Here is a 13,268-nt window from a genome sequence, read left to right as displayed (position 1 = left end):
AATACAAAACCTACGAAACACGAAATAGATTTGAGATAACAAAAAAAGAATTAAAAAATTGAAGCTGTAGTTCTTGTTGTGCAAGTTGAATGGAAGAGACTACTTTTATAGCCCTTTAGATCTGAGAAGGAAGACTTAGGGTTCGCGTAGCCATAAGGGTTTAATGGGTCCAATTATTGGGCCGCAAGCTGAATGGGCCTGATCGATCGTTTTAGACTGTTTCTTCCTGCACCTCCATATCTTCTTCTGCCACCTCCATACACAACATGAAAATACATTTTTATCCTTCTTGTGTCACCCCATAGAATAGCTTCCGGATTATGTAATCCGGAAACTCATTTAAAAAAGACTTCCGGATTACATAATCCAGAAGCTAAATAAGACTTTCGGATTATGTAATCTGAAAAGTAATCATGCATTGGAAAAAAGGCTTCCGGATTATGTAATCCGGAAGCTAATTACAAATTTGAAAAATGACTTCCGGATTATGTAATTCGAAATATTATAGAGGGGCATTTTTGGAAATTTGAAAATTTATGGAGGTGAGAGAAGAAGGTATGGAGGTGCAGGAAGAAAGAGTCATCGTTTTAAGGCTAATCCTAGACAAATTCTCCCATTTTAACGTACACCCAATCTGCTATTGAAATGACAAAAATGTTCCTAAAAACTGACAAAAATAATCTTGGATAAAAAGAGGGTGTGGATAAATTTCAAAACTCTTATTCCAGATATATTCTGAATTTAAATTTCCAGAATACATTTTTGAATTACAGAAATTCTTATCCAGAATGTATTTTTTTAATTTTGAATTATATTTATTATTTCAGATTTTTAAATTTAAAATAAGGATAATTCTAGAAATTTTAAAAAAATATATGGTGCAGGTTAAAAGTGATATGTGTAGGAAGAAATTTCCCTAATCCTATTGGGATATTTTTTGCACCCTTGTTGGATTCCCAATGTTCTTCATATGAAAAAAAAAATCATAAATTTTATTTTATTTTTTAGAATTGTGCAATCTAAAAAAATTTACTTTCAAATTTTGTAATTTAAAACTTTTTTTATCTTTAAATTGTGTAATTTAAAAATTTTATTTTTATTTTTAAATTGTGTAATTTATAAGTTTTTTTACTTTCAAGTAATCCGAAAGTTCCTTTAACGTTTGAATTGCACAATTTAAAAATCACTTTTACATGAAATTTTTTTCAAATGATATAGTTTGAAAGTTATTTTTTATTTTTGGATTATACCATTTAATTTTTATTTTATTTTTGAATTGTGTAATACATAAGTATTTGTTTTATAAAATCTTTCAAATTGCATAATTTAGAAGTCATTCTTTGACTTATAGAGTGTGTAGTCCAAAAAAGTCTCATTCACACTACATAATTAGAATAATTTTTTATTAAAAAAAATTCTAAATTACACAATTTAAAATATTTTTTGGATTACATAATCCAAAATATTTTTTCCTTTAATTCATCTATGAGACAATACATATATATAAACATAAAGAAGGATGACAACCACGATAAGTGATAACAACAAATTTAGGCTTTTAACCACACTCATATGTGTACACATGGAAACTATGAGGTGCAGAAAGAAATAACCCTCATTCTATTTACATCTTGCTTTTTCTTTCCACAATCCACGTCTTTTTAATACTTTCAAAATAGTCTTATTTTCTCCCACCGTCATATTCTCACTTTTTCCCTACATTTTACGAATGTTATTTTAAATAATATAATTTTTTTATAAAATAGAAACTAAATTTTGTAAAATCATTTTACTTCAAACTTTTGTAATTTAATAATATACGCAAAGGATTTAAAGAGCAAAATGGAGAGTATAAACAGTATAGGCCATTTTCTATTTAGAACCCGTTCGGCCTAACAAACTTGGATGCCTTAATTATTTTTTATTGTGTAATTCAAAAATGTATTCAAGAATAAATCCAAAATACATTTTCAGATTTTTAGATTATGTGATCTTGAATACATTTACAGAATTCAAAATATATTTATGGATGACAAATTTTTTTTCACCTCCTTAGTTTCTTATGACATCCACATATTTTTCAAAAATATCAAAATTGTCTATTTTAAATTCTAAAATTCAAAATACAAAAGTTTCCATTCTGAATTATAAAATTCATAATACAAAATTTACATTTTGAATTATATAATATGGATTACAAAATTGTACAAGTAGTATGTATTTTGAATTTTACAATCCCTAATATTGTATTTCGAATTCTATGGGATACAAATTTTGTATTTCGAATTCTAGAATCCAGAATACTCTAAATACATTAATTTGTATTTCAGATTGTATAATCCAAAATACAATTTTTTTTTTCTGATTAGACGATAAAGTTGAGGGGCTCCTACGATGGTGCTGATGAACGTGGAAGGTGTCACGACGGTGACGCTAGAGGTGGGGGCTACTGCGAGAGTGGCGCTCATGCAGGGAGCTATCGCAAAAGTGGATTTTGGAGGTGGGGAGTTACTGCGACGATAGAAATTGGAGTGGAGGTTGGTGCGACTAAAAAGGAAAAGAGGGGTACTCAATGGAGAAGATGAAGAAGAGGATAAAATTGTTATTTCGCTTCTTGTATGAAAGTGCTATAAGAAAGCATAAAGGTCATTGTATAATTTAAAATACATTATGAATTGTGTAATCTAAACTATATTTTTAATTTGAAATACATTTTGGAGTTCTAAATTGGGGAAGTATATATAAAATATTTATAACTCATAAATAATTTAGACTTTTTCTACCCGTAGTATGTGTAGGAAAAAGGGATTGCAGTGGGCTTATATATAATTTTTGGTTTTATTTTTTGGTATGGTAAGGTACAAAACGAGAAGAGTAAAACTAAAACTACGTCCAAACGAAAAGTTTCGATCTCATCAACATTTTTTTTTATCAACAACGAATTAATAGAATAAAATGAAACACTTTAGGAGTGTCCCAATCCTTTATACATAAGACACTCCTAGTTTAAGCAAACAACAATCAAAGCAAAGTTAAAAAATAAAGCACTTAACTCAAGAAAACTTAAACTATTAAGGAGCCCCAACCCCATAAAAAACTTGATCTACACAAAAAAACCAACAAAAACAAACTGCTGGAAATTAACAAGCTACTGGAAGGCTATTAGAAAGGTGAGAAAAAACTCCCTCCCTTCCCTTTACATCATAACAAAGCCAACTGCAACATGAACAACATTAAAATTTCCATAGTAAAACCCAGCCTCTGCTGCTAGATAACTTTTGTGGCCACTTCACTACCTTGAATCACAACACCCTTCACTTGCTTCTTTCTTCTTACTTCATGTCATGACAACTACATTACTTCTGCATAATTCTTCTACATAACTAGGATATGTAACCTCCATTTCCATTGTAGGGCTTTTGCTTTGTATTTGTTGATCCTTAAGACAAAGAGCTAAGCACATGATACATTAAGTCCTTTGGCCAAAGAAACATGACCAGCTTTTGCCCCAGCTCCTGAGAACCAATTTATTGCCTAACTGTAGGGACATCATCAAGTTCTAGTTGCCCGAAAGAACAAACAAATCTGCATAAAAGTACATGCAAATTCAACATAAAAAGATCGTTGGTGCTTGGCTTAGAAAGAACTCTACTTCTATCTTCACCCACAGATAAGTCACAAACCATTCCAACATACCTACTCCTTCCACACTACTTCCCTATTTCCAATTCAAAAAAACAAAACACTGGAGCCAGCTAGTCTGCATACTCCTGCTAATCCCTCTTTACTACAACAAAACTTCATCATATTCCGCACAACGCTTGGTGTTAGCTTTAACATCATCTTTCAAACTCCAAGCTCCACACCTTTGTAAGCTCCTTAAGAGGCATCTGCAGATTTGTTTGATCTCCAACCCCCTTCCCCATTACACAATGCACTTAAAACACATATAAGGATTGAGCAACCAATCCGAGAAAGAGTAGGAGAAAAAGCTTACCCTGTGCTTCAACCAGATCTATGATTTGAGTTGTGCCATTTGGAAGATTTCGTATGCGTCAGACACTCCTTGCTTAAAAATGATATAATTCCATTGTTCCCAAATACACCTTACTATAGCCACCCACAAACCTTTCCAAACCAAATTCTGCATGGTACTCAAGTGCACTAAATAGAAATTCTCAAAGTGGCACCAAAGGTCCTGATGTTGGACTGTCAGAATACTAATCCATCTGAAGCAACTCAACCATACATGATGAGCTACGGTACATTCCAAGAAGAGATGTTGAGCGCACTCTTCCAAGACCAAACAGAGAGTGCATAAAGGTTAGTTAACCATCACCCCTCTCCTTATTAAGCTTCTTTGAGTCGGGAGTCTATCCAATAACGCCCTCCAAGTTGTTGCTAAGGCATTAGGGAAGGCTTTAGCCTGCCATAACTGGATAAAGATACCCGGACTCCTATGACAGGAGATACTAAACAATTATAAGTTGATTCCACTGAGAACTCGCCTGAGATATCTCCTTCCCACCTCTGTAGGTCTTGTGTTTCCCTGTTCAAAGTGCCCGATGAAAAGAGCCTAAGCAGTTCAACAACTTGTTCAACATCCCATTCAAACCTGGCCCTCCTCCATCTTAGCTTCCAAATCCATACTGAGTTAACCCATTCTCCTACCGTCAACCTCTTATCCAATGATATAGAGAATAACATCGGGTACAAGGATATGAGCTTAGAATTATCCATCCAAGCATCATCCCAGAATCTTACTTTATCCTCACTCCCAACTCTCCAAACCAAAGCTTGTTTGAACCACCCGTCTTCAACACCCTCGCCACAGGCCCTAGACAAATCCCTCCACCACCAGGAAAGGTATTTCTTAGGAATATGACAAGGGCTTAGATCAGAACCATATTTAGAAATTAGGATATCCTTCCAGTTACCACGCTCTTCACTCGCCAAGTGCCATTTCCATTTAGCCAGAAGAGCACAATTGAACTTCTTGATATCTTTAATTCCCAACCCACCGTCCTCCAATGGTTTGCACACTTTGTCCTAATTGACCCAAGAAATGGCTACCCACCCCCATAGGAACCTCCTTTGAATATTAACGATTCTTTTATAAACTGACTCCGCCACTTTAAAAAAAGATAAATTATCCCTGCCAACGAGAGGAACCTTCCCTTCCAAGCACTGAGTCTACTACTAATTCTATTCACAACAGGCTCCCAAAACTCCTTTTTTCTCGGGTTGCCCCTTACAACAAGCCCAAAATAATTGAACGATATTCCCATCACAGAACAATTAAGGCACCTTGCGTAGTAATTAAGGTTACTCCTAACCACATTTATGTCTGTCAGCTTTGATTTATGGAAGTTGATTTTTAGCCCTGAAACTAACTCAAAACACCTTAGGATTACCTTAAGGGTAACCACATTAGAGAAGGAGTCCTCACACAAGAAGATGGTATCATCCGCAAACTGGAACAAGAAAGATTCAACCTCATTTCTCCCCACTTAAGCCCTGAGAGCATAGACAACTTAGTGTTGAAGCTGGAGGAAGCTTCTTCCCTACCAAGGCTTGATGTGTGTTTGATGAAGAAAATGGCTTGAGTGCTTTGAAGATTGTAATAGGTTTTTAGATTCATTTGTAATTAGGCTTGTAAGTGTGTATGATTGCCTTTTGCTGTGTAACCTATCCTAGATGCCTAACCAAGTCTAGACCAAGCACATGATGTGGTTAAATGGTTTTTGAAAAGCTTTTTAAAATGGTTTTAACAGTTTTAAAACAGTACACAAATAAATCTGTTTTATGGAGAAAGAATCTGTTTATTTCTTCTCTGTTAAAAGACTTTTCTAATTTCTGTTAAGGCACCAAGGGAAAGCTCAGTTCGTTATTTCAGTTAAGATGAGCTGGCTTGTGTGTTATACTTTAATCTGTTTTACTGTGAAAGAACAGGTTTATTCTTTGGTCTGCTGAAAGGTTTTTCACAAGTTAGTTAGGGCACCAAAGGTACCACTCAGACAGTTATTTCTGTTAAGCTGAGTTGGCAGTTTTCACAAAATAAATCTGTTAAGTTCAAAACTGAATCTGTTGTTTTCTTAACTGCTTTTCAACTGTTTTTTGAAAAGAAGTTAGAAACTGTTTTCTATATAAAGAAAAGTCTCTCTCACATGAATTAGTGCTGAGGAATTACGCTTTTGACAGAGATCAAACAACTTCCATGTGAGAAGAAGGATTGAAAGAGTTTTTTGAAAGGTTTTCCAAAGAGATTTTTAAGTGTGCTTGTTCTAGGAAACCTTGAATCTTGGTGAAGGTGCTGGTGCAGTTCTGCAGCAAATTGAACTACTGGTTTTGAGTTCTTGCATCTTCTTTTCAGGTGTAATCTTTCCTTTATTCTGTTTTGTAAAGGTGTAAGTGTTAGTCACTCCTTGATAGGGTTTCTTGGAGTGCAAGGTGTGCTGAAATAGGGTTTTTCAGCATTGTGTGTGTTGTTCTTGTAGTGTTCAAGAACTGCTGGTTTTGTAAGTGATTGGTACTGTTTTAGTGAATTCCACCTTGGGGTAAGGTGAGACTGGATGTAGCTCTGTATGAGTGAACCAGTATAAAAACGTGTGTATCTTGTATTCTCATCCCTGCACTCTTTTCTGATTTTTTGCTTAATTCTGTCAAGAACTAAATCTGTTCTTTTTAAATTGAATCTGTTAATTCTGGGTTAAGTGAAAACTGTTCTTACTGATTTGTTAAAGTTTTCTGATCATAAACAAGGTTGCTGCATATAATGGTTTAAGTGAATTGTAAACAAACTGATCATTCATTAAAACCTGAGAAAGGATCATACTTCTTGAAATCTTGTGTTGTGTAACTTTTGATTGATTTCTAAGCATAGCTATATCCTTCATCCTCACAATATTAAGCTGATCTGGTTCTGTTATATTTCTTGTTGAACACAACTTTACATTGAACAAAATTTAAATTGTGCCAAGACTGCTCTGAAGAATCAATCTGTTTCATGTAAAAACAATCTGTTCTTTTTGCCTCTGGAATACTGAAAAATTGTGTGTTCTTGCGAAAATTTATAAGCTCAATTCACCCCTCCCCTCTTGAACTTAGACACTAATAGACCCAACAATTGGTATCAAGAGCTAGGGCTTGTATTTTGCTCAAGTGTGTGTATGATGTCTGAGTTTAAAATGCCTTTTGATGAAGGTGCATCTATTAATAGACCTTCTATGTTTGGTGGTGTTAACTATGCTTTCTGGAAAATCAGGATGAAGATCTTTATGGAATCTATTGACATGGGAATCTGGGATGCAGTGGTCAGTGGACCTTTTATACCTATGCAGGTTGTCAAAGATGAAACAATAAAGAAGCCTTGGTCTGAATGGAGTGAAACTGAGAAGAAAAAGGCCCAATATGATTCTTTAGCCAAGAATATCATCACATCTGCACTGAATATGGATGAGTTCTTTAGAGTCTCTCAATGTAACTCAGCAAAGGAGATGTGGGATGTACTAGAGGTGACTCATGAAGGAACTGATGATGTGAAACGGGCAAGGAAGCACTCACTAATTCAGGAGTATGAGCTGTTCAGAATGCAATCTGAAGAAAGTATTGCAGATGTGCAGAAACGATTTACACACATTGTAAATCACCTCACTGGCCTTGGTAAAGTCTTTGACAAGGAAGAACTTAACATTAAGGTATTGAAATGTCTTGATAGGAGCTGGCAGCCTAAGGTAACAGCAATCTCAGAATCCAGAGATTTATCCAAGATGTCTACTGCTGCACTTTTTGGAAAGCTGATAGAACATGAAATTGAGCTGAAAAGATTGAAAGAACAAGAAACAGTGGAAAAGAAGGCCAAAGGAATTGCTCTGAAAACTACCATAGAACATGATACAAGTGAGGAAGAAGGTGATCCAGAACATGATGAGACTGTGAGTCCGCTCACCAGGAAATTCAGCAAATTTCTTAGAAAGAAAAACCGTGACAGAACTCAGCAGAGAAAGAGGTATTCCAAACAACCTATTGATTCAAATTCTTCCAATTACACGTGCTTTGGATGTGGTAAACCAGGTCATATAAAAGCTGATTGTCCAAACAATCAAAGTAAAGAAAAATCAGCAAGCAAGAGGAGTGACAAAGGGAAAGGTAGAAGAGCATATATCTCATGGAAAGAAAATGATGTATCCTCATCCAGTGATTCTTCAACTGAAAATGAAGAAACAAATCTTTGCTTCATGATGAATGATGAGGGATCCAACTCTGACTCAGTAAGTAATTTCTCCACTGATTCTGAAAACTATGATCAACTGCTATTAGCCTTTAAGGAAACACATGATGAAGCAAACAGGTTGGCTGTTATGTGCAACAGATTGAATAAAGTAAATAAGGTACTTGAACCAAAGGTCAAAGCTCTTGAAGAAGAACTGCACAAAGCTAAAACTGAATTAATTAGTCTTGAATTGACATGTTTGCATGCATCAATTAAAACTTGTGATAATTGCAAAAAGCTGGAAAAACAGGTTGAGTATTTGTTAAAAACACTTTCAAATTTCACTAAGGGAAGAGAAAATCTTGAAACATTATTAGGTTCACAGAATGCTGTTTTCAATAAAAATGGTTTAGGATATAATCCTGGAATGAAAGGCAATGTGAAAAAGCTGTCAAGTTTCTTTGTTTCTTCCAAAACAGGTTTTTCCTCTTTTAGTAATTCAAAAACAATGCATACTGCAACATGTTTTTATTGTATGAAATCTGGTCATGTATCTAGAACATGTAAGGCTAGGAGATATCTTGTTCCTAAAGGATTGGCCAAATGGCTTCCTAAGGAAAGGTGTTAATCATGCTGGACCCTAAACTAAAGGGGTACCATATGTGCTAAATCTGTTTTGTTGCAGAAAAACAGCAGGAGAAACCAGTGGTATCTAGACAGTGGTTGCTCAAAGCACATGACTGGTGATGTGACTCAGTTCATAAATCTGAAACTCAAAGCTGAAGGGCATGTCACATATGGAGATAACAATAGAGGAAAAATTCTTGGAAGAGGAGATGTTGGTACTAAAGACTCAACTACAATTGAGAATGTTCTATATGTTGAAGGGCTAAAACATAGTCTTCTAAGCATTAGCCAGCTGTGTGACAAGGGATACAAGGTCAATTTCGAAGCAAATACTTGTACAATTTCAAATGAAAATTCTGGTAAGGTGTTGTTCACTGGAAAAAGGGTAAACAACATTTATCTCCTAGACATTATTAAGAGTTGTTCTGAAAATGAGTGTTTGCTATCTAAAAATGATGAGTCATGGCTGTGGCATAGGAGACTAGCTCACATTCACACAAATCACTTGAATAAGCTAAAATCTAAGGAACTTGTTTCTGGTTTACCAAACATAAAGTTTCAAAATAACAGATTGTGTGATGCCTGTGTAAAGGGAAAACAGATTAGAACTTCTTTTAAATCAAAAGATATGGTTTCTTCAAATAAAGCTTTGGATGTTTTGCATATGGATTTGTTTGGACCATCTAGGACTGCTAGCTTAGCTGGAAATTACTATGCTTTGGTGATTGTTGATGACTTTTCAAGATATACATGGACTTTGTTTCTTGCTTCTAAAAATGATGCATATAAAGCCTTTAAGAAACTTGCAAAGGTTCTGCATAATGAGAATGAAAATAGGATAAAACAGATTCGTAGTGATCATGGGGGAGAATTTCAAAATGCAAAGTTTGATAAATATTGTGAAAAACATGGGATCATACATAGTTATTCTGCTCCTAGGACACCCCAACAAAATGGTGTTGTTGAAAGAAAGAATAGATCACTAGAAGAGTTAGCTAGGACTATGCTAAATGAATCTGGTTTACCTAAATATTTTTGGGTTGATGCTGTATATACTGCTTCTTATGTGCTTAACAGAACATTGATTAGACCAATTCTTAAGAAAACTCCCTATGAATTGTATAAAGGTAGGAAGCCTAGCATTAGTCATCTTAGGGTGTTTGGCTGCAAATGTTTTGTTTTAAATAATGGTAAGGATAATCTGGGGAAGTTTGATCCTAAATCAGATGAAGGAATACATATTGGTTATGCTATAAATGGTCATGCTTATAGAGTATATAACAAAAGATTGCTTGCTGTTGAAGAATCTATACATGTTGTGTTTGATGAAACAGATTTTTCTGTGCCCAAATCTGTTATGGATGAACCTGGTATGGATGATTTAAGAACAATTATGCAACAGAATAAATCCAGTGAGCTTGATGCTACTAATCCAAATTCTGTCAAAGAATCTACTGTGAATGCAGGACTGCCTAAAGAATGGAAGACTCCAAGGGATCTCACTCTTGACAATGTAATTGGTAAAATTGAGAAAGGAGTCTCAACAAGGAATTCACTCAATAACTTCTGCAGAACAGTAGCTTTTGTGTCACAGATTGAGCCTAAAAGCCTGGAAGAAGCACTGCAAGACAGCAATTGGATAACAGCAATGCAGGAAGAGCTGAATCAGTTTGAATACAATGAAGTATGGACCTTGGTTCCAAGGAAGCATGAGATGAACATCATAGGAACCAAGTGGGTGTACAGGAACAAGATGGATGAACATGGAGCTATCACTAGAAATAAAGCAAGACTAGTTGCTAAAGGGTATAACCAAGAAGAAGGTATTGACTTTGGTGAAACCTATGCACCAGTAGCACGTCTTGAAGCTGTCAGACTTCTTCTAGCATTTTCCAGCATACAAGGTTTCAAGCTGTTTCAAATGGATGTCAAGAGTGCATTTCTAAATGGCTACATCAATGAAGAGGTGTTTGTATCTCAGCCTCCAGGATTTGAAGATCACAAGAATCCAGAACATGTGTTCAGGCTTAAGAAAGCCTTATATGGATTAAAGCAAGCACCTAGGCAATGGTATGAAAGGCTAAGTGAATTTTTGTTGTCTCAAGGTTATAGCCGTGACAATTCAGATAAAACTCTCTTTCTAAAGAAGAAAAGTGAAGATATCATACTTGTGCAAGTCTATGTAGATGATATTATCTTTGGATCTACAAATGAAGAGATGTGTGAAGACTTTGTGAAAACCATGAAAAGTGAGTTTGAGATGTCAATGTTAGGAGAAATGAATTTCTTCCTTGGTCTACAAGTTAAGCAAATCAAGGATGGGATTTTCATAAGTCAAGAAAAATACTGCAAGGAACTGCTCAAGAAGTTTGATATGAATCAATGCAAAGCAATCAGCACTCCTATTTCAACAAGTTGTCAGCTGGATCAAGATTCTACAGGAAAATCAGTGGATCAAACGAAATATAGGGGTTTAATTGGTTCCTTATTATATCTAACTGCCAGCAGGCCTGACATTATGTTTGCTGTATGTCTATGTGCTAGATATCAATCTGATCCAAGGGAATCACACTACAATGCAGCAAAGAGAATTCTGAAATATTTGCAAGGATCTAAGGATGTTGGATTGTGGTATCCTAACAAGGTATCTTTGAATTTGATTGGTTTTTCAGATTCTGATTTTGCAGGCTGCAAAGTTGATAGAAAGAGCACAAGTGGGACTTGTCACATGCTTGGATCAAGTCTAATCTCTTGGCATTGCAAGAAGCAAGCTTGTGTTGCTCTCTCCACAGCAGAAGCAGAATACATAGCTGCTGGAAGTTGTTGTGCTCAAACCTTATGGCTAAGGCAGCAGCTAAGTGATTTTGGTATTCTGTTAAATAACATACCTATAAATTGTGATAATACAAGTGCCATAAATCTGTCTAAGAATCCTGTCATGCACTCAAGGACTAAGCACATTGAAATTAGACATCACTTTCTAAGAGAACATATAGCTAACGGAACATGTGATATACAATTCATTGGTACTGAATTTCAATTAGCTGATCTATTCACTAAACCACTTGCTAAAGACAGGTTTCACTTTCTTTTAAATGAATTGGGTATAATTAGCTTGAATTGTCCTCTGCAGTGAAAATTTCAATCTGTTGTTTTATGTTTTAACATGTTTCGTTCTCTGTTTCAGAAATCACAGCTGTGACTAGGAAAGAGAAAGATTTATTTTTCTCTCTCTCACTTTATTATTGACTGCTTTTACGGTTATTGACCAGCAGATCCATGCAAATTAGTGTGTGGGTATCCTAACTAATTGGATTTTGTGTAGATGCAACAGATTTGATGTACCAAAATCAGGTTCCAAGATATTCTTACGTGAATCCACACCTGAACCTGCTGCACCATTGGAATAAAATTTGTAGCATATCTGTGGGATTTGATTTTTTCTTCAAAATTCATTATTTCCAAAATCTGATTACATTGCCCTGAATTAAAATCTGTGCTTTTCAATTTTGGTTTAATAAGTCTATATAAACCTAGCACAATTTAGCTCGTCCCTCACATCATCTCACTTGCACTGTAAGCTGTCCAGGTGCACATTGCTTCACCACAGGTTTTGTTTCTGCTTTTGAATAATAATCTGTAATGTCTTTCTTCTAGAATTGTATGGTAATATGTTGATGCAGGGAAGAACAGATTAAGCATGGCATCCTCCTCACATAGAAAGAAGAAATCCAAGGAGCAATCTCAAAGCAGCCAAGGTATCCTGGAAAACTGGTTTGCTGGAGATTCAGAGGCAATGACAAGGTTCATACATGAAACTGGCAGGAAGCAAATCAATGTACCCAAGCTGCTTGAGTTCTCATGGCTGAGAGAGGAGAATTTGATAGAAGCCAAAGACTTGCTCAAACATCAAAAGCTGAAAGGATTTCTGGAGATGAATGGAAATGTCTATCCAGATCTTGTGAAGGTGTTTTACTGCAACCTTGAACAAGATGGCAAAAATCTGGTTTCCCATGTAAAAGGAGTGAAGCTGAATTCCAAACACCCGAACACTTCGCGATTCCACACTTTCAAGTCGGACTTGAGCATTTTCAACTTATCTTGTAAGTGGGTCAAAATTGAATGTAGTATCTTTGAAGTGTTTTTTAGTTTGGTACTTAATAAACAGTTTGACATTACGAATGAGATAAAAGTCTTATGAAAGAGATAAAAGTCAGAGCATAAAAGAAATAGACTCAACTGGGATTTATGTAATCATATTTTAGCCCAGAAAATATGGAGAAATATATTTTTCTGTTGAACTTGAAGTGTTATTAGGGTTACAAACAATTAAGCATATCAGGAAAATGTCCAGGGAAGAAAGCCTCAACACAACTGCAACGAATGCAATCCATTTTCCAACCTTGCCTCTGAACGATTAGATTCAATC

Source organism: Phaseolus vulgaris, chromosome 3 (assembly GCF_051622355.1).
Source record: "Phaseolus vulgaris cultivar YP4 chromosome 3, ASM5162235v1, whole genome shotgun sequence".
Lineage (NCBI taxonomy): Eukaryota > Viridiplantae > Streptophyta > Magnoliopsida > Fabales > Fabaceae > Phaseolus > Phaseolus vulgaris.
This window is presented reverse-complemented; position numbering follows the sequence as displayed.